Here is a 20145-nt window from a genome sequence, read left to right on the forward strand (position 1 = left end):
ATTCAGGGCCGTTTTAAAAGTCAGGTGGCACCAGATTCCAGTGAAGAAACAAGGACTGTCCTCTCAGCTCCTGGCCAAGGTGCATCAGCTTTCCCCACCAGTCTGCCACCGTCCACAGCCTGGCCTCTCCCGGGGACCGAAGAGCCACAGCAATGGTCCAGCCCTCGGCAGGCTCTGTCACCATGGCCTCTGGGATCCTGGACTCGCTGAGCCTCAGTCTCCACGTCAGTAAGACAAAGACAAAAAAGAGTGTCTACCCCGTGCGGCTATCCTGAGGGAGGGTTGTGTGAGCTAAAACAGAAGGCTTAGCCCAGTGCCAGATGCAGACTAAGTGCTCACTGGATGTTAAAAACCCAAAAATGTATCTACAGAGGCAGAAATAGAGTAGTGGTAGCTTAGGGCTGGCGGGGGTGTGAGAGCTAAGGGGGATGGGGTTTCTTTCAGAAGTGATGAAAATGATCTAAAATTGACTGCAGTAATGGCCGCGCGTATCTGTGACTATGCTAAAAACTTTACATTGTACACTTTAAATGGGTGAATTGTACAGTACGTGAATTATATCTCAATAAAGCTATTATTAAAAAAAAAAAAAACTAAAATATTCCAGAACCCCACTAAGTCTTTTATCAAGGGGTTTTTGTTTTGTTTTGTTTACCCATTTGGCCCACTGGCAAGAGACCAGGCTCAAAGGCAGGCCCCAGACCCTCGCTCTCTCCAGGTACTGAGGTAACTGAGACCAAGATTCCAAGGTGGGAGGTCTGGTCTCATCTTTGGGCATATGTAGCACTCGAGCCAGGCCTGAACTGTGTGGGCTTTAGGTGCCACTGGCCTTGTCGATGCCTCCCTAGGGAGTGGTTACTCTGAAGAGCAGGTCCCGCCCCAGGACATCTGCTTAACCATCAAAGGCCTGTTGGCTCCTCCTAGGCACACTTGACACTACTTACGGAGGCCAGTGTGAGAACAGCCTGCTCCCCACTGCCGACCCCAAGGTTGGGCCTGCCTATGATACCTCCCCCATGTCTGGAGTCAGATCCTGGCCCTTGTGGGTCTGACAGCACACAGGTCTTGTGGGCTGCAGCTCACAGGAATGGCCCACACATTCCTTCCCCAAAGAAGGAAAAGTCATTCACATGTGAGGTCATCTGGTTTTTCTGGCACGATGCTGAGAGCCATGGGCCACTCAACCCCACAGAGAACTTCCCCGCATGACAAGAATCTGGCCCAGCCTGGTATTCATAAAGTATGGGGAGCTGTGGTCTGGCTGCCTTGAGCATCTAACCTGACTTCTCTGTATGGTTGAGCTGTGACCCTCAACTTCACAGCCTGAAGCCTCGATGGTCTCACCTGCGAAATGGGAATAATCAATCTGCCCCCTCCTGGGGTTATGGTAAGAATCAAATAGCACAATACCTGACTTATAGTGGGGGCTCAAAAAGTAAAATCAAGTACAGCTAGCTCCCCTCCTCTCGCCAGGGTCATTTCTACTGAGCATGATTTGCTGACTGGGAACAAGGGTCCTGCCTAGGCTCCAAGCCCCCCATGTGGCCTCTCCAGAGGCCAAACCATTATTACAAATTTGCAAGAAGGAAAGAGACACTGCTTGGATAAAGAAAATTTCCAGGTCTCTTCTCTGTGTCCCCGAATAACCTGCTGGACTGGAGCTTCTGTTCTGGCCTGTCCCACAGTCCACTGCTGGGACCCCTGCCCTCTCGAGGCATCTCCTCTGGCACAGTGCTGGGAACTCTGACCCCCGTGGTGGCCACTGTCACCAGGCTTGCAGCTGGAGGCAGCGGAGATATCAGCTCTATCAAATGCTTTCAGGGACTTGGGAGGGGTTCCTGGAGGCCCCAGACCCAGTAGGGACATACACTGTACCTCTTAGAGTGGGCATGAAACCCATGAAGAGAAGCCAAGGCCCAAAGTCTGTGCTTACACTGACCGGCCCAATGACACAAGCGCAGGGCAGAAAAAATAAAGGAGAAAAAGGAGAGCAGAATAGCTCCATGTGGTGGTTCTCAGACTTGAAGGTGCATCAAAATCACCTGGAGGGCTCGTTAAAACAGATCTATGAATCCCCCCAGATTTCTGATTCCATAGTTCTGGACAGGCAGAGAAATTGCATTTCCCACAAGAATCCAGGTGGTACGGATGCTGCTGGTCCAGAGATCCCACTGAGGACCACGGGCTTGACGGTTACGAGGATGGGTTTAGGCGCAGACGACTGACTTGGGTGTGATCTGTGTCTGCCACTTAGTAACACTGGGACCTGAGCAAGTTCTTGACCTTTCTGAACCTCAGTCTTCTCACCTGTAAAAGGGGTTAATACCTATCTCACTGGGGTATTAAGGGGTTTCAATGAGCTAACATTTGCAAAAAGCCAAGCACATGGTAAGTTGTTAATAATATCTAGAGTTCATTATTAAAATACAAGAAAGAAACGAAAAAGGATGCTCACGGAAAGGAGTGAGAGAGAAATACTCGGGGCCCACGGAATTGCCCATGTGTACTAAGTGGTCACCTGGCACCATCCTGGGGTTATAGAGGTCGCCTTCGTCCCCAGTGTGTGCTTGAGTCTGGGTCAGCATGCACCAGCCAGCACTGTGCTCCAGCGTTCCCTGGCCCTAGGCTCCTTGACCCAATCAAGGACATAAGCTCAATAAGACGACCTCAGCCCAGACCCCATGCCAGTGCTATGATGTCATCCACCTCCCTCCCGAGGGACCGCCACATGACCTCACACCGGAATGCAGGCAGACTCGCAGCCTCCCAAGGGAAAAAGGTCAAAGCTCCAGGGAACCCAGAGCCTTCAGGATGCCAGAGCGGAAGCAGAAAGCAGGCAGCAGGGGGCACAACCTCAGAATCCAGCAGCTGTGTAAGCATCGCCAGCCACAAGGAATCCCTCGAGTGATGCGCACTCTGGGTGGGGGCGGGGAGGTTGGGGCATTAACAGACTCCCTATAAACCGCCACTCCCTGGGGAGTGGGGGGCTTTCTGCAGAGAACCTCCCTGACTCTCAGCCATGACAGCAATCACCCCATGCCTAAGAGGAAGTTTCTGGTTCCAGGAACTCTGAATGGGGGAAGGGGACAGAGGCCTGGAATTTAAGAGTTCCTCCTTAGTTGCATATAAAACAATAATTTGGGGCTTCCCTGGTGGCGCAGTGGTTGAGAGTTTGCCTGCCGATGCAGGGGACACGGGTTCGTGCCCCGGTCCGGGAGGATCCCACATGCCGTGGAGCGGCTGGGCCTGTGAGCCATGGCCGCTGGGCCTGCGTGTCCTGAGCCTGTGCTCCGCAACGGGAGAGGCCACAACAGTGAGAGGCCTGCGTACCGCAAAAAACAAAAACAAAAACAAAACAATAATTTGTCCTTTACACCTAAGAGACTGGTAAACAATTAGAGAGGTGATTACCCCAAATGTCGCTGTGGTTGAGGAATCCAGCAGCCCTCATGCCTGGCTGGAAGGGTGGGCTGTGCAGCCATGCTGGAGAGCAAGCCAGCACGACGTCATGAAATTCATCACGTACCTGCCCAACAAGCCACCCGGGAAATCTCCTCTCAAAGAAATCCTCACATGGTGAACCCGGGGGTCCATGGGAGAATGTTCATCGTTCCGTTATCTGTGTTGGCAGGGAAGGGGTTGGGGACCCCCTACGTGCCCATCGTAGCGAGACTGTGGGGTGAAACGTGATGGACGCACAGTGGCCTCACATGGGTGGACCCACAAGTGGGCCATGAGCTGAGGGGCCTCATTAAGCCAATTCTCTTCACCTGAGGTCCAGGAAAATAAAGTTTCTTCTCCCAAAATACAGACACAGATCAGCACATTATAAAGCGGCACAGAAACCCCAAAACCCTTTTCTGAAGAAATCACAGGCAACCTGTGGGCCATGAAAATCCCCACCCAGGCCCAGGCGGACGTGGCCCAACACTGTCCCTGCACTCCCAGCCTCCACTAAGACCCATCAGCGACCTGGGGCGTCGGCAGCGGGCCTGCTGGCCAGGTGGCTGACCAACCTCAGCACGGCCAGCCTGGCTCAAGGGACAGGGCACCAGGGGAATCAGGAGCAGGGAGCAGAGGCTATGGAATAGAAACATGTCTGTGGAAACGTCCTCATTTCCAGAAGGATGGGAAGAAGTGCAGCTGTAGGCAGATCTGGCCAACTAACTGCTGGGATGGGGTGGGACACGGGGCTCCTGTCTGTGGGTGAGTGTGTTCACAGCCTCCTGGGAACTTGGAGATCCACACCCGTTCTGTCTCCCAGCACCGGGCTTAAGCTCAGAAAGTGTGCAGTGAGTGGGAGAGGGGGCCACAGAGAACACGGGCTGCCCAAGGGCACCGCAGCCTCCCCCTAACCTTGTTCCAGAGGAAGGCACCGTGTTAAGCCCTCACCTCCAACATGGGGACACGGAAGGCAAAGTGGACCTCTGGGAGCCCCAAGGGGAGGGGAAGAGAGAAGGAATAAGATCTTGGAGTTGCTCAGAGACGTGGGCTGTTATTACCGCTGGGTGAGGCATGCACCATCTCAGCAAATCCACTCAACAATCCTGTGTTAGGGGAGGAAAGCGAGGGTGAGAGGAAGCAACCTTCCTAGCCACACAGCTAGTGAGAGGCAGAGCTGAGATCTGAACTGGGGCCCACAGGATGCCAATGTGTGGGCCCTTTCCGCTATGCTGGGGGCTGCGGCTCTTCCAGGTAAGCCTTCCACCTTTGCTCAGGCTGGAGAATAATGAGGAATCGGCCAGCACCAGTCCCAGGTCAGCCGAGAACCACACGGGGACGTGTGCAGCTAGCTGTCCCCAAGCAGTCCCTGGGCCTGGACCGGGGAGGGCAGCCCAGGACACTGGGTGAGAATCACGCCAGCACTCATATCCAGCCATGCGAGAAGGTCCTGGACCTTGTGGCTCCCTAGAGATTCAGAATGGGCCAGGCAACTCTTTCTCCTAAGTCTCAGTTTTGGGGAGGTGGAAAGAGGGTTTGAACTCTTGTCTCTTTTGGCTTTCCAAACACAAAGCCCGTTGAGAGAGGTCATGAGTAATTATAGGGGCAGCCAAGTCAGGGGGTGTGTATGCCAGGGCGTGGGCAACCGGCTTGTTTGGGCTTGGATTGGCTCGATGGCAGCAGCTTCCCTCAAGGCAGGCCACTGCCCGTGCTCTTGACCCACGCAGGCTCCAGGCTCCCCCTGCCAGTAAGCAGGAGAAGGTAAATTCATTCATTCGTTCATTCACTCACTCATTCAGTAAATTCTTACTGAGCACTCACTGTGTCAGGAACTGGGGTCACATTTTGGGCAAGTAAAGACACAGTCCCTTATTTATTAACTTTTTTAAAATTTATTTTATTTATTCTTTTTTTTGGCTGTGTTGGGTCTTCGTCGCTGCGTGCGGGCTTTCTCTAGTTGAGGCGAGCGGGGGCTACTCTTCATTGTGGTGCGCAGGCTTCTCACTGCGGTGGCTTCTCTTGCTGTGGGGCACGGGTTCCAGGCACACAGGCTTCAGTAGTTGTAGCACATGGGCTCAGCAGTTGTGGCTCACGGGCTCTAGAGCACAGGCTCAGCAGTTGTGGCGCACGGGCTTAGTTGCTCCGCGGCATGTGGGATCTTCCCGGACCAGGGCTCGAACCCATGTCCCCTGCATTGGCAGGTGGATTCTTAACCACTGCGCCACCAGGGAAGCCCAAGACATAGTCCCTTAAATCAAGGACCCTGTGGTCTAACAAGGATGACAAATGTTAATCAAAAACTCATATCAGTAAGTATATATTTGCAAGCCGAGCTTCACTGCATACAGGAAAAGTTCTGAAGGCATGAGGCTAAAACGGGTCCCTAACCTGGCCCAGGGTGTATGTCTGACCACTACTTTGAGGAAGTCAGTGAATTTTTAAAGCTGAGGAATTTTAATTAGATGAAGAGATTGTAAATGTGAAAGGGGGACCACAAAGTTTATCATCCAAACTGGGGCACTTGTAAATAAAGGTAGGCGCTGTTAATAAATACATCAGAACAACAGGTGCAAACCGAGATGGACGGTACCCAACGCACGTGTGTGGGGTCCGGGATGGTCGGGAGGGTGGTGCCGCCCAAGCAGAGGAAAGAAAATATCAGAGGCCCCAGGGGTCAGGGACGAAGGCCTGCTCAAGCCGCTGGAAAATGGCCACTGGGGCTGGTGCAGGAGGAGAGGAGAGGGGTGCCAGAGGTCAGCATTACCGCAGGGGCATGGGGTCCCATAGGATGTTAGGACGGTGTCTCCTGAGAACAATGGGAGAGGTTTTATTTGATTTCAGCTGAGGGTTGAGGGGTGGGGGTAGGGTGGATGCAGGAATCAGGTGCTAGTTTACACATAATTACACCTGCATCTTGGAAAGAGACTCCTAATTGCACCGCGACGAGCAGATCAGAGGTGGGTCAAAGTGGCGGCGGAGAGCAGTCCGAGGGCCGCGCAAAGGTCCAGGCAAGAGACAAAGGTGGCTTAGACCAGGGAGGTGGTGGCGGGGACAGAGAAGTGGGTGGACCCAAGAGATACTCAGGGAGGGAGGGAGGGAGGGAGGGATCAGAGGTCACACCCAGGTTTTGGACCCGAGCCAACCGAGGAAGGGGGTATGGGTGAAGGTGCCATCCACTGAAACGCGGCTCCCTGCCCGCCAGACACCTACAGCACTCACCACAGTTACAGAAGAAGGCCCTCAGTCCTCAGCCTGACAATCTAATTTGAAGGTCAGCGCAGAAGGACTTCAGAGGCCAGGGATGCCCTCCCCAGCTCACTGTCCCAAGTGCTCTGTCAGTTTTAACACAATTAATCCCCCCAGCCACCTTATGAGGTAGGTGCTATCATTAATCCCATTCTACAGAGGAGAAAACTGAGACAGAGAGACGCCCACAAGGTCACATCACACAGTAGCCAGAGGAGCCAGAGAACCGGGCGCAGAGCCCAGGCTCCTAACCCCGGGCTCGGGCTCAGTCAGCCTGGCTCTCCTCCCTCGGGCCCCTCCCAAGGGCCCAGCAGCAAGTCACGTCACGTGCACCGGCCCGGGGCGGGGCTCTTCCTCTCACACTGCGCACCAGCCCGCCTCACCCCAGCCCAGTCGGATCACCCTCCGGGGGTGCGCCCAGGCAGAAGCAGCTCCCGAAGCCCCCAGGTAGAAGTGACGTCGCTGTGCAGTCAGGGCAGCCCACCTCGGCCTGGAACGCCCTAACGGAGCAATTCCAGTGCCTCCCACCCACCCTCCCCAAGCCTCTCCACCCACCCTCCCCAAGCCTCTCCACCCACCCTCCCCAAGCCTCTCCACCAATACTGGGAGAAAATCAGCCTGAAAGCATCATTAAGAGCCACTTAAGGGGAAACTGGAGAGGGGGGGTGGTATACAGAGGACCTAAACTAGTTTTCCTTTAATGGACCAGGCCAACCTTGGGAATAAGGAAGCAGGGAGACAGTGGGCCCCTGTACCTGGCACGGCCAGCTGGCCTTGGCCACGCCCGTTCCTCTCTCCCCGCACACGCCGCCTTCCACCATCTGAGCAGGGGAGCCAGCCCTGCCTGTGCTTCTAGAAGGCTTCCCAGACCTAATCATAAAAGGAGGGGAAAGGAGGGAGAAGTAGACCTACCTGCACAAAGGACTTCCAGGACTCCGCCAACAGCCCCGGTAAGGTGCTCGGGCACCTGACCCAGGCCACCCCCTAACCTCCTTATACCTGCTGACTCCCAGTGGCTCTGGGACAAAGCCCATGCTTATCATGCTCACCTGGGCCCTGATTTCAGAAGGCACACCTGGGGAAGTATCTTAGTGGGGGAAGGGCTCCAGCCCAACACCCTACGCCACTGTCCCTGTGGCTGGTCTCTGCAGGCCTCCCACAACGGGCAGCAGAAGGGCACCACTGGTGCCCCTCTGCCACCACTGCAGCCTTGTTACTCACCTCTTTCCTGTCACCCCATTTCTCTCCATCCCCCACCCTTTCCATGCTTTGCTGGAATGTCTGCAGGCACAACGGACACACAGCACTGGGAGATCTGGGTTCTAATTCTGTTTCCACCACGAGGGAACCAGTGGTTCAGACCACCACCACCTCGGGTCTGTCCCTTAAACTTCACCATCTCACCTATAAAATCTCCCATTTTGCGTGCAGCCACACCTGCCTCAGACCTGCCTCAGTGGCCTCTTGTGAAGATCAGATGATACAGCCACCGGAGGGCAATCTGAGGGAGGCGAGTTTTCCCAAGTTGGCCTACTGATAAAACATGATGAAAATACAGACCCCAAACCGACAAGCGCCATTCTGGTTCAGAAGTTCTGGGTTGACGGCCGAGAATCGGTATTTAACAAGTAACAGGTACTCGGGTGAATCCTAGAATCAGGCGAGTTTGGGCAACTCTGGGCTGTGGAAACGAACAGGAAGTCTTTACCACCTTGCCTTCTGGGTAGAGAAGGGAAAGAAGAGTTTGTGAAAGGGCTCCTTGGCTTTGGGCTCGCTTCCAAAATAACAAGCCCTGCCCCCGCTTAGGGAGCCCACCAGGCGCAGGACACCATCATCTCCTTTAGTCCTGGCAGTGATCCCGCAAGACAGACTGCCTTCTTCTTTTTTTTTTTTTTTTTTTTTTTTGCGGTACGCAGGCCTCTCACTGTTGTGGTCTCTCCCATTGCGGAGCACAGGCTCTGGACGCGCAGGCTCAGCGGTCATGGCTCACGGGCCCAGGCGCTCCGCGGCATGTGGGGTCTTCCCAGACCGGGGCACGAACCCGTGTCCCCTGCATCGGCAGGCGGACTCTCAACCACTGCGCCACCAGGGAAGCCCTGCCTTCTTTTTATAGATGAGGAAACTGAGGCTCAGAAGGAGGACCTGTTCAAGGACACAGCTAGTAAGATGGCAGAGCTTCCCTCACCCCAGAACTGGCAGCTCCGAGGCCGGGCTTTTCCCAACACCCCGAAGCCTCTGCAGGATGAACTCTCCTGCAGGGAGGGGCAGAAAGGAGCCAGCAGCTCCAAGCCGAATTCGCAATCCTGTTCCCTCCCCAGAGCCTAGACACGACCCATGCGTGGGTGGTCCCAACCACCCTATCCTGCAGGAGAAAGGAAAGCTCTACTGCATGGCGGTGGAGGCTGCTATTTCCTGTCCTCAAATATGAGGGAGACAGGGGTCCTGGAGCCTGCAATCTGCAAAGGTAGGTAGGACCCCCCCTAAGAAACAGTCATACAGCAACCACGGCAGGGGCAGTTCCGAGCCAGACCTCCTGGTGCTGGGGAGCGGGGCTCCAAGAAGGCCTGGCAGGGAAGGGTGCTGAGATCAGAAGACATGTCACATCTGGAATGAAGCCCAAGGCACCCCGGACCCCTTCTTCCCCCCAACACACAATCCCTGCTCAGCAAGCAGCAGCCAGCCCCACGAGGGCTCTGAGCAACTGCGGACTCCCTGGAGAGGAAGCAGTTTCCTCCTGCAGACAGCATCACACGGCCCCTTCCTCCTCTCACCCAGTCTCTCCAGGGACCAGACAACCGAGAAGCAGAGGGAGAGCGCCATATCCTAAAACCTCGCCCTCCTGCAGCGTCCTCACCCAGGCCTGGCAGCTGATAACGTCTCTCCCACTTAGAGGGCACAACAATGACACAGCTGACATTTAGTGACACTTACCAAGCACTTTGTATTGATTATCACATTTACTCTTCACAACAAGAGGTAGATTTTTTTTTTTTTTTTTTTTTGGCTGTGTTGGGTCTTCGTTGCTGCACGCCGGCTTTCTCTAGTTGCAGGGAGCGGGGGCTACTCTTCGTTGAGGTGCACAGGCTTCTCATTGCGGTGGCTTCTCCTTGTGGAGCACAGGCTCTAGGCGCGCAGGCTTCAGTAGTTGTGGAGCACAGGCTTAGTTGCTCCACGGCATGTGGGATCTTCCCGGAGCAGGGCTCAAACCTGTGTCCCTCGCATTGGCAGGTGGATTCTTAACCACTGCGCCATCAGGGAAGCCCTAAGAGGTAGATTTTGATTCCCCCTTTTTAGAGATGGAAAAACTGAGGCTCCGGAAGGTTAAGTAACTCAGTTGGCAAAGAGCAGGCCTCAAACCCCAAACCAGGAGTTCCCTAACCAAATTCCAAATTCTTTCCACTTTCTCTTTCTCTCACTGAGCATCCACTAAGTATAGGGCACTAGACCAGTGACTACTAGAACAAGAGAGGGCCCAGCTCTCAGGAAGCCATGGCCAAGCTGACAGATAACTACACACCCCACCAGTGAGACACAGACTGAGCACCCAGGGGAACGATACACAGATCCCTGCAGGGGGCAGGTAGGCGGCACGTGGTGGAGGTCCATTCCAGACAGCAAGCAGCAACCAGTTTGCTCTGCGGTGTGAGCGTATTTGGGGGCCTGACTTGAGATGGTGGTCGACTGTGGGTAGAGCAGGGAGCAGGAGAGGAGAGCCTGCTCTGTTAGCAAGAAATAGACCTTTTCTCCAAAGGCAGCTAGGAAGTGTTGCATTAGTCTCCGGAACTCCCCGGCCAGCAATCGTTCACAGGCTAACCCTCTGGGAGAGAAACGGCCTGGGGCAGGAAGAACTGGGGGGAAAAAAACAAAAAAGCGAATGGGGAGAGTGGGGCCAGTTGGCTCTGGGGTCCCCGTTCCACCCCAGGGCACCCAGAAGACTACAGCCCCCTTCCGCAGATCTGCAGCAGGAGAAGTGATAGGAACCTGGCCCAAAAAGGCCCTTCTTCACCGGGAGATGCCGGAGCTTCACACCAGCTCAGCAGCTCCAAACCTCCCTAGAGCTGTGCTGCAGCCAGCCCCGGACACGGTACACAAAGGAGACCCAGATGGCCAGCCCGCCCACCTGCCCACCTCTGCCGACAGCTACCACAGCAGACCAGCGGGCCAGGGACCCAGCCCTGGGGGAAAAGGAAGGAGGGTGGGGGCGGGGGTGGGGTGGGGGGAGGAGGGCGGGTGCCCAGGGTGCTGTGCTGACCTATCAACCCTGCCACAGGTGCTCAAAGAGCCTGAGAGTCGCAAACAGTAAATACATAAAATTTAGCAATTCCATTTCTGGGTATATACAGAAAAGAAATGAAAGCAAGGACTTGAACAGGTATTTGCACACCCATGTTCACAGCAGCGTGATTCACGATAGCCAAAAGGTGGAAGCAACCCAGATGCTCATCGGGAGATGCACGGGTAAACAAAATACGGCATGTACATGCAATGGAATATTAGTCAGCCTTAAAGAGGAAGGAAATGTTGACACAGCGGGGATGCACATTACAAACTCTATGCTGAGTGAAGTAAGCCAGACATGAAAGGACGAATGCTCTCTGACTTCACTTTAATGAGGTCTCTAAAGCAGTCAAGTTCACAGAGAAGAAAGTAGAATGGTGGGGGGCCAGGGGCTGGGGGAGGAACAATGGGAAGCTACTGTTTGATGGGTACAGAGTTTCAGTTTTGCAAAATGAAAAAGTTCTGGAGATGGATGGTGGTGATGGTTACACAACAACATGAATGTAACTATTGCCACTGAACTGTCCACTTAAAGGTGGCCAGAATGGTAAATGTTATGTATATTTTACCACAATTAAATAATATATAAATTAAATACAAAATCTTATGTGTGGCATAGAAGAATAACCATGTCACCTGTGGGGAACTGTTTTTGTTTTGTTTTGTTTTTTGGGTTTTTTTTTTAACATGAGCATGTCTTACTTTCATAATAAAACCAAAAAAGAGATTGAGACTTATAAGGCAAAAACATTTCCAATCACGACGCATGAGGGGGTTTAACAACTCCCAGTTCTTAGAATGGGACAATGCTGTCACCGGACTCCTCCCCTTGCTGCCACCACCAGCCTGCCCTGCAGAGGACCACAAGAAACGCCCTCCCAAAGGCAGTAAGGCAGACTTGGGGTGGGGGACAGCGGTACTGTCGCCCGGCCCTCCTCCACCCTTCATGAGACCAGCAGGAGGAAAGTGCCACTGACCCAGGGCCAGAGGCGGTGAGAGGGTTGGGGGCCCCTCCCTGGGCTCTGACTCCAGGGTGACTCCAGCTCTGGTTTCCCCGCAAGGAAATGAGCCCGCCCGCCCTTTTTTCCCCTTCTAGGACAGCACAAGGGAATGACGTGGCCCATCTCTGCATGCCCCGGCCTCTCCCCAGTCGGCTCTGGTGAAAAGCACCCTCCGCAGTGGGGAGCAAGCTAGCGCGAAGAGGGTGGCAGACGAAATGGCTCGTCCGCACGACTGAGGAAGACAGGGGATGGGGAGGCCAGCGGACCCTCAACTCCCTCCACGAACACACCGGGCTCGGGCTCCGGTCCTGTGTGCCCACTGACCAGCCGTGTGGCCTTGCCTCAGTTTCCTTACCTGTAACTTGCAGGGGATGGGCCCTTTGCTATCGAAGGCTCCTTTCGGCTCTGAAACTCTAGACTTCCCTGAAAGCTGGGTGATGTGCCGGAACTGAGCCAGGGCTGGAGAAGACAAGACCCAGCCTTGGAACAGGACAGCTTCAGAACAGATGCTCAGAAGGAAGCACAATGATTCTAACTGGAACACCAGCACCTCCACCCTCAGGCCAAGCCACCCACTCATCCATTCATTTAATTTTTTCTGAGCTCTTCTTCCCCTGAGCCAGGGACCATGCCAGGGCTGGAAAACGGCGGTGAGTCAGCCAGCCTTCGAGGCGCTCACAGCCTTGTGAATGTTGCCACCAAATTTCAAGACTGGCCATCACGAGCTCTGTCCCCAGAGCCGGCCCTTTGAGGAAGCAGAGCCTGGAAGAGTAACAGCAGGCAGAAGGGGAAGCCATACGGGGCCCTGAAAAGAGCACTGAACCAAACTGGGAGTCAGGAAAGTCTGGTTCGAATCCCGAGTCTACTGCCGACTCTCTGACCTTGGACAAGCTCCTTCAGCCCTCTGGGCCTCCAGTTCCTTATCTGTCAAGAAGGGACTGGATCTGGTCTTTGCAGGACCTTCCAGCTCTGACAACCTGGGCCTCCTGGACGCAAGCCCTCAAGCCCGGAATCACGGCCGGGAGGCCTGCGGGAGCCAGCAGCACTGCTGACCCATCCGGGACCCTCAGACGCCAGACAAGCCAAGCTGACAGCCGGCCAACTCTGCGAACTCTGCAGCTCCGCCTGCAAAGCCCAGCTGCTGGAAGCAAATGCCTGCGTTAACCTCGGGGGTAAAATGGATGCGGAAGTTTTCTCAAAGTTGGAACCATTTATCTTGGGATGGGGTCGGAGGACCCGAAGGAAGCTCTGTGCATCCCCTGTGCCCCACTGCCTAGTACGGGAAAGTGGAGCCCCTCTCGCCCCATGTCTGCCGGATTTGAACCATAAACACAGCCCTTTTCTGAAGGGAAGGACTTAACACAAACCAGATGCAGTAGGGACTTTCCCCCACCCCCTCCTGGCCCTAAAATTAAACATTCAGTGTCCCTTCTGCCAAAATTCACTTGAAGGCCAAGCCTTAAGGAGCCAGCACCTCCGGTTCTCACCCTCACACGCTCTCAATCACACCCCCTCTTAAACAAAATGTCAAGGTCTCCAAATGGAAAATGGGGATGGGCGGCCTGGCCTCCCAGCAGTGCCCAGCACCCCTGCAGGCCAGGGAAAGATCTAAAAGGAGAGGTCACTGGGGAAGGAACACTGATCCCCCACTGCCAACCCAAAAGGGTCCAAAGGGCAGCCTCCCAGGAGTGGATCCTGAGCAGGGGATTTGCCCCTGGGGAGGGCACGGGTGGGGCTTGCAGACGGGGCACAGCCAACATGCCGGGAGCGGGTCTGTGCAACAGCCCTGTCCCAGCGGACTCCTGAGATTACTGGAAGAGTTCGCTTCCTGGACTTCAGTTCCCAGTCTCTAGAAATGGGGTGAATCACAGGCATTTATTTAAATAACTCTGATCTCAGTCAAAGCGGTGAGGATCTGGATAGAACCCATCTTAGGAGAACTGGACTCTTCTTGCTGGGTTTTGCAGGCTTCCCAGCTGCCAGGCTGGTTGCTCCCTGGTCCTACAGATCCTTCCAACTCCCGGCTGAAGGCCCAGACCATCCACCCACCTGCTGCCTCCCCTCCCCATGGTCCCTGGCCGTGCTAGGGCCAAGCCTCAGCACCCAGCGCTAATCAGCTTGCCCAGCACATCCTGTCTCCCCAGGGAGAAGAAACCTCCGCCTGAGATCTCAGGCCCAGGGGACCATGTCTTACCCCCTCTGTGTGCTCCACGGGGCTCAGCAGTGCACAGCACACACCAAAGTGCTCAGAACGGACAGTCAGATCTCACTGAGCTGCCATTCCTCAAGAAAAAGGACAGGTGATAGCAGAAAAACATTTGAAGCAGGATGTTGCCTCAGATAGCAATTCTCTGACTTGCTATAAAATTTGAGTACTATTTTTTTTTAAGTATTTAATCCTACAACCTCAACACAGCCATTTTCACTTTTGTACGTTATCTTCCTGTTTACGTGGGTTTTACAGTTGCAACCGATTATAATGTACATGCTCCATAAAGTTCTCCTACTTTAAACAGTCTGTTGAACATTTCATTCCTGTGTAATCTTCCTAAATGTCATTTAAAGGCTGAAGATATGTTCCACCACTATCACGTGTCAGGACGGTTTGTAAAATTCCTCCCCTGACGTTAGTGAGACACAGAAGCCTTCCTTCTGCTCCTATGGAGAGCACAGAGAATATTCTGAAGCATTACTTTGTTTTAGTTGGACAGTTTCCTCAGGACACTATCCTGGGGGTAGAATTACCCAGCCCAAGGGTAAGAACATTTCCATAGTTTTTGCTACATAAACGAACCAGATACTAACCCAGGCTGCACCAATCCTCAAGGCCTTCAGAAAAGAGCACAAGCATTTATTCGACTAGAAACTTGCCCTGATCGGATTTTATTTTTACCTTTTTAAAGTTAAGTTGTACTGACTAGAAGAGTTCATCTTCTCTGGGCCTCCAGGTTCAGTGCTCTGGAGATCCTTTTTCTAAAATCTTACCCCCTCTATACCCATCCTTCTTGTAACCCTAGTCCACTCTGACAACAGCAGACCTGTTGTGGCTCCCTTGACGCCTTCCCTACCAGACTCAATGCCCCCCCCATTTCTGAGGCCCCTGATCCACTTCTACGCCATGACCTCCACAGCGCCACATCTCCCCTGCAGAACTCCCACTAGGCAGAGAGGCTGCCAGAGGGTTTCTGGACCTAGAACCCCCGAGAGGACCCCTAGTGGTGTGGAGTCATTGGGGAATTGCCTGTTGAGCTCAGTCCTACAGGCCTTCTAGCTTCCTGCTGCTGGGACCCCTGTCTCAAGGGGGCAGTTTGATTTGAGTCCGTGCCAGCAGAACACACTGCTGCTGGCAGACCCTCAGGCTGAAACAATCCAGGGCCATAACTGAGGAGGCGTTCACACAGTCTAGGGCCAACCCAAACTCCTCATGTCACGCTGTCTGGATGAAAGCTAGAACCCAGACAACAGCCCACAGTCAGGATTTGGCTCAACTGAGTGTAGAGGACCAGAGGTCACTAAGGTGGGACAGGGAGAGGAGCCAGGCGAGGCAGGATACACAACACTGAAAAGCCCTCCCTCCACAGGAAACCAAACAACAGAGCTGGCAGGTCACTGCAGGACACAGATGTTTGTGCTCAGTGGCAAGGCGGGCCCTCAGCAGGCCCGGAGGGACTGGAGGGCAGGATGGGCCGCCTGTCTGATACAGACACCCCTCCGCATGCCCGGGATGAGAAAAGTGGCTTCCACCATTATCACTGCAATACTGCTTCAACACAGCCTTGCAGACAGTCGACTGGCCCACCTGCTCCAAAGCCAAAAACAATCACAGTCAGAGAAGCAAGAGGAGATTTGCTTTCCTTTCTTTCCTTTCCTCTATTCATATTCCCCCTCTGGGTCTGGGGTCCAAAAGAGATGCTTGGCTCACATCTTGGAGAGCTAGCGAATTTGCGGTCTAAGCCTAACAAAGGAGACGAAGCATCACCAGGACGTCCCAGAGGAGGAGTGAATGGGAATGAAGGAGTTGAGTTTGTTTAGCTGAACTCCTGCCGTTCAGACTGAAGCAACAATATTCCCAGGTAATCCTTCGCAGAGGTCTCTAGTGTTACCTAAAAATTAAGGCAGGAGCTTGCTAGAAATGCAGATTCCTGGGCTCTGAGCCCAGTGTACTTGGTTCAGCCGGTCTAGGCAAGGCCCAGGAAGCTACAATTTTTACATGAACTCTAGGTGGTCCGTGGACCACCCTTTAAGGATTACAGCCTTGGAGTGAAACTCTCCCACTTGGGTGGCAGAGGGTGGACGTGCCCTCGGGAACCAGAATGCCTACAGGGAAGCCGTGGTCACCTGGAGTCGGTGGTCATTTAATAAGGTGTAAGGAGGAGGCCCTTAATTGCTACTTGCCTCCACTCCTCACAGCAAAGAAACCTCTCCTTCACAGAGCAAAAGCACAAGTCACTGCCTCCTCAGGAGTCCCTCTCTCCCTCCAATTACCATGAATTGTAATTGGACCCGCCTTGACAGTTCATGTGGTTTCCTGGGTGGGGAGAGGCAAAGAGGGTAGAGTGTCTAACAAACCAGACAGAATTAATCAATCCCAGCCTTTCCACATGGCCGCAAGCTGGAGAGCCTTACAAGGCTCCAACAGGGAGCTCTTTACCCAAACGACCAGAACAGTAGCTGAGACATTCCGATGGCTTCCCCCTTCAGGGCCCCCAAGGAAATGTCCCAACACGCAAATTCTCTGTGGTGAATCCCATGGTTCCAAAGTTCTGATCATCCACAGCCCCCGGACCTTGGAAAACTGTCCCCAACTGTGTCAGATGGGCTGGCCATAGGACAAACAGCACTAGGGACATCAAGCCTCCTCTAGGTGCACCTCCTAGAGGCCTGCGAGTCCCACACGTGGGTAACTCTAAGGTGCCATCATTTAAGCATCACTTCTTCCTCCCCCAAGAGACATCTATGAGCCTCCAGCTACGGTCCCTGCCCAAATCCCACCCAACTCAAGGGGACGGCCAGAGTTGTAGGGAAAAGGAAGCTTCTCTGCACCACCTCCTCCATACTGAAAATAACACAACCATCCAGGTGTGTCCTACTGTGTGCACTGCACCAGGCACCCCCAGTATAATCACCCATTTTGGCATTTGAAGCCACCTAAGAAATCATTAGTCAGCTCTTAGAGTTCTTAGGGACTGAGGCCTCCGTCCCTACTTGAAGTCAAGTCCTATCATGAACAGACCTTCTTCGTCCTCTCACTCCAGCATCTGGGAAATTCAGAGCAGATGCGTAACTGCTCGGGTGACAGAAGTATCACTGTGGGCTGGAGGTGTCAGCAAGCCTCAGCCCAGCACCAGCACCCTAACCAAGAGTTCAGCAAGGGCCCGTCCAGATCAGGAAGTGGTCTCCCCTGCCTGGAGGCTTCCTCTTGAAGACAAGCGGTAGAGGAGAGGGTCACCTGGACCACGGGATGCTCGGTTCAGAGAAGTGAGAACCAGGACAGAGATGACAGGCGTAGGTTCTCACTTACGACTCGTCCTACTTCCCTTCAATTTCACCGAACACCCTGGCTCTTCTGACAAACCTCACAGACAGACAGGAACTTGGGGAATGCGGTCAGGAGCCAGGGCTGGGCAGAATTTTCTCAGACACAGATTCTTCTTTTTTTTTTTTTTGCCTGCGCTGGGTCTTCATTGCTGCATGCGGGCTTTCTCTAGTTGTGGTGATCGGGGGCTACTCTTGCTGTGGAGCACGGGCTTTAGGTGTACTGGCTTCAGTAGTTGTGGCTCGCAGACTCTAGAGCCCAGGCTCATTAGTTGTGGCACAGGGGCTTAGATGCTCCACGGCATGTGGGGTCTTCCCGGACCAGGGCCAGAAGCCATGTCTCTTGCATTGGCAGGCGGATTCTTAACCACTGCGCCACCAGGGAAGCCCTCAGATTCTACTTCTTGGCCGCCTGTCCCACCAGCGCTCATAAACTGCACCCCCGGCCCTTGGATCTCACCTGGTGTGTGGCAGCTACTGGGGGATCTGCTACGTTGCCACCAGGCGATAATATTTCACACTTTCCAGCCAAATATCTAAACCCTGAGTTTCCAAGCCAACTTCTTATGTATCTAGCACTAGATGAAAATGTTATGAAGGTCTTTAGAACCTTAGAAATGTAAGTCCACAGCCAGACAGGCCAATGGCTGAAAAGATATTTTGGGTCAGAGGAAAATCAGGCACCCCCCTGCCAGGTAGGGGCACCTAGGGACAGCCATTAAAGGAGGGACTGTCCCAGCTCAAACTCCTGCCTGACGAGAGGCAACAGGTTCACCACAGCAGACCATCACAAGACACACCTCCATGCTCTCGGGTGGCAGAACTTCAGGCAATCCTTATTTTCTTCTTTGTATTTTGCTGTATTTTCCAAATCTGTCACAATAAAAATTACTTTCCTTTTTAATTCGTTTTAAAAAAATAGGTTGAGTGTGCAATCCATAAAAATTTTAAATCGCTATGTTGTACACCTGAAACCTGAAAATATAATATTGTAAATCAACTATACTTCAATAAGAAATAGGTTGTGTGCTGCTGGTGGCACACTATACCAGTCTGCCTTTCATTTTTGTTAATTTTTATTAGTCTGCCTTGTAAAGGCAACTGACTACTATGTAAAAGGACATACAGAAACGACCATCTCCTTTGATTAACTCAGCTCGTAGACATTATCCTAAAACGCAGCAAAATGTCCACATGAAACGAATAGTTATAGAGGAATTATCTATGAGAGCTCAAAACTGGAAACCATGGGGCCTCCCTGGCGGTGCAGTGATTAAGAATCCTCCCGCCAATGCAGGGGACATGGGTTTGAGCCCTGAACCGGGAAGATCCCACATGCCACGGCACAACTAAGCCCGTGCGCCACAACTACTGAGCCTGTGCTCTGGAGCCCGCAAGCCACAACTACTGAAGCCCACGCGCCTAGAGCCCGTGCTCTGCAACAAGAGAAGCCACTGCAGTGAGAAGCCCATGCACAGCAATGAAGACCCAACACAGCCAAAAATAAATAAATAATTAAAAAAAAAAAAAAAAAACTGGAAACCATGAAAATGTCCAATAATGGGAGAATTAAGAGGAGACGTATGGCTGAGGAGTGGGGCAGCCAGTAGAGGTCCAGGCCCAGGCCCAGCCCCGACCGGACGGCCTCGTCCCTCCTCTGTGGCAAAGAGCCTGGGGCCAGGAGCACCTTGTTGAGATGTACAGCAGACCCCCAAGTGCTTCCAGAAGACAGCTCTGGCCTTGACAGTTTTCCTGTGAAGAGGTGATATAGGCCAAACTCTCAGTTTCCTAAGGAAACAGCTTTGGCCCTCATGTGCCCAGCACTGAAAGCAAAAGTCCTCATCTCAGTAAAGGCCTCAGAAAACCTCTGAACACAGGAGTCCACACAGACTGCCCTCCGGCTCCTGTCAGACAACTGCATGTAAGTCTGCAGGAAACGCTGACAAGCATCTCCAAGGACTGGGGCCTCGCTCAGGCTGCACCTCCAGAAACAGTAGAATAAGATTTCATTCTTCAGCTCCCCACAGAAATGCCTTCACACCAATATGATTTAACATCATGCCTTTGGCTCTACTGGGGTTGATTTAAGAACCAAGATACAAAAAAGGTCTCTATGTTCCATGAAACTAACACTGATGGCATCATCCACCACACTGCTCTCCTAAAATGGAAGAGCCCTGGGAGTTCAGTGCTTACACAGAGAGGCAAAGCATCTCTTTCCAATGAACTGGTACACTTCCCTTTACTAGGAAATAACAGATGTGAATTCTAATTTATTGTTTTGTTTTGGCTGCCGGGAAGCTCAAAACTAGGGTCAGTGCTGACTTACAAAAACAAACCTTTTCTTTTTTTTAATATTTATTTATTTAGCCGCACCGGGTCTTAGCTGCGGCGCGCAGGCTCTAGAGCGCGTAGGCTTGGTTGCCCCATGGCATGTGGGATCTTAGTTCCCCGACCAAGGATCAAACCTGCGTTCCCTGCATTGGAAGGCGGATTCTTAACCACTGGACCACCGGGGAAGTCCCAAGGCAAACCTCTTTTAACACTATTTTCTCAATTACCTCACCCCACCACCATCACCCTGACAAAGCTCTGGGTCGTCTAACTTTAATTTAAAACTCTGTTTTACATGAGCCTTTTAACA

At 53.1% G+C, this 20145-nt stretch overlaps 1 protein-coding gene and 1 long non-coding RNA gene across 4 annotated transcripts in view; both read right to left on the reverse strand.

The window, feature by feature from the left end:
• Positions 1–20145, reverse strand: part of ACTN1 (actinin alpha 1) — a 95841-nt gene that overhangs the window by 54261 nt on the left and 21435 nt on the right. Inside the window, exon 1 of one of the 3 annotated variants that reach the window (XM_089907872.1) lies at positions 12322–12409. The exons of the other annotated variants lie outside the window; for them this stretch is intronic. The gene's annotated coding sequence lies outside the window, so the exon portion shown is untranslated. Of the gene's footprint in view, positions 1–12321; positions 12410–20145 lie in introns of those variants that run through there. 3 annotated transcript variants of the gene reach the window in all.
• LOC149750318 (uncharacterized) lies at positions 5311–12314 on the reverse strand. The gene is made up of 2 exons (XR_016392206.1): positions 7443–12314; positions 5311–5630 (listed from the first exon to the last, which is right to left on the reverse strand). It is a non-coding gene; the product is annotated as an uncharacterized LOC149750318 (long non-coding RNA).

The sequence above is a fragment of the Delphinapterus leucas genome, chromosome 2 (genome assembly GCF_059928025.1).
Source record: "Delphinapterus leucas isolate spDelLeu-1000000601 "Yukka" chromosome 2, BTC_Dleu_Yukka2, whole genome shotgun sequence".
Taxonomy (NCBI): Eukaryota; Metazoa; Chordata; class Mammalia; order Artiodactyla; family Monodontidae; genus Delphinapterus; species Delphinapterus leucas.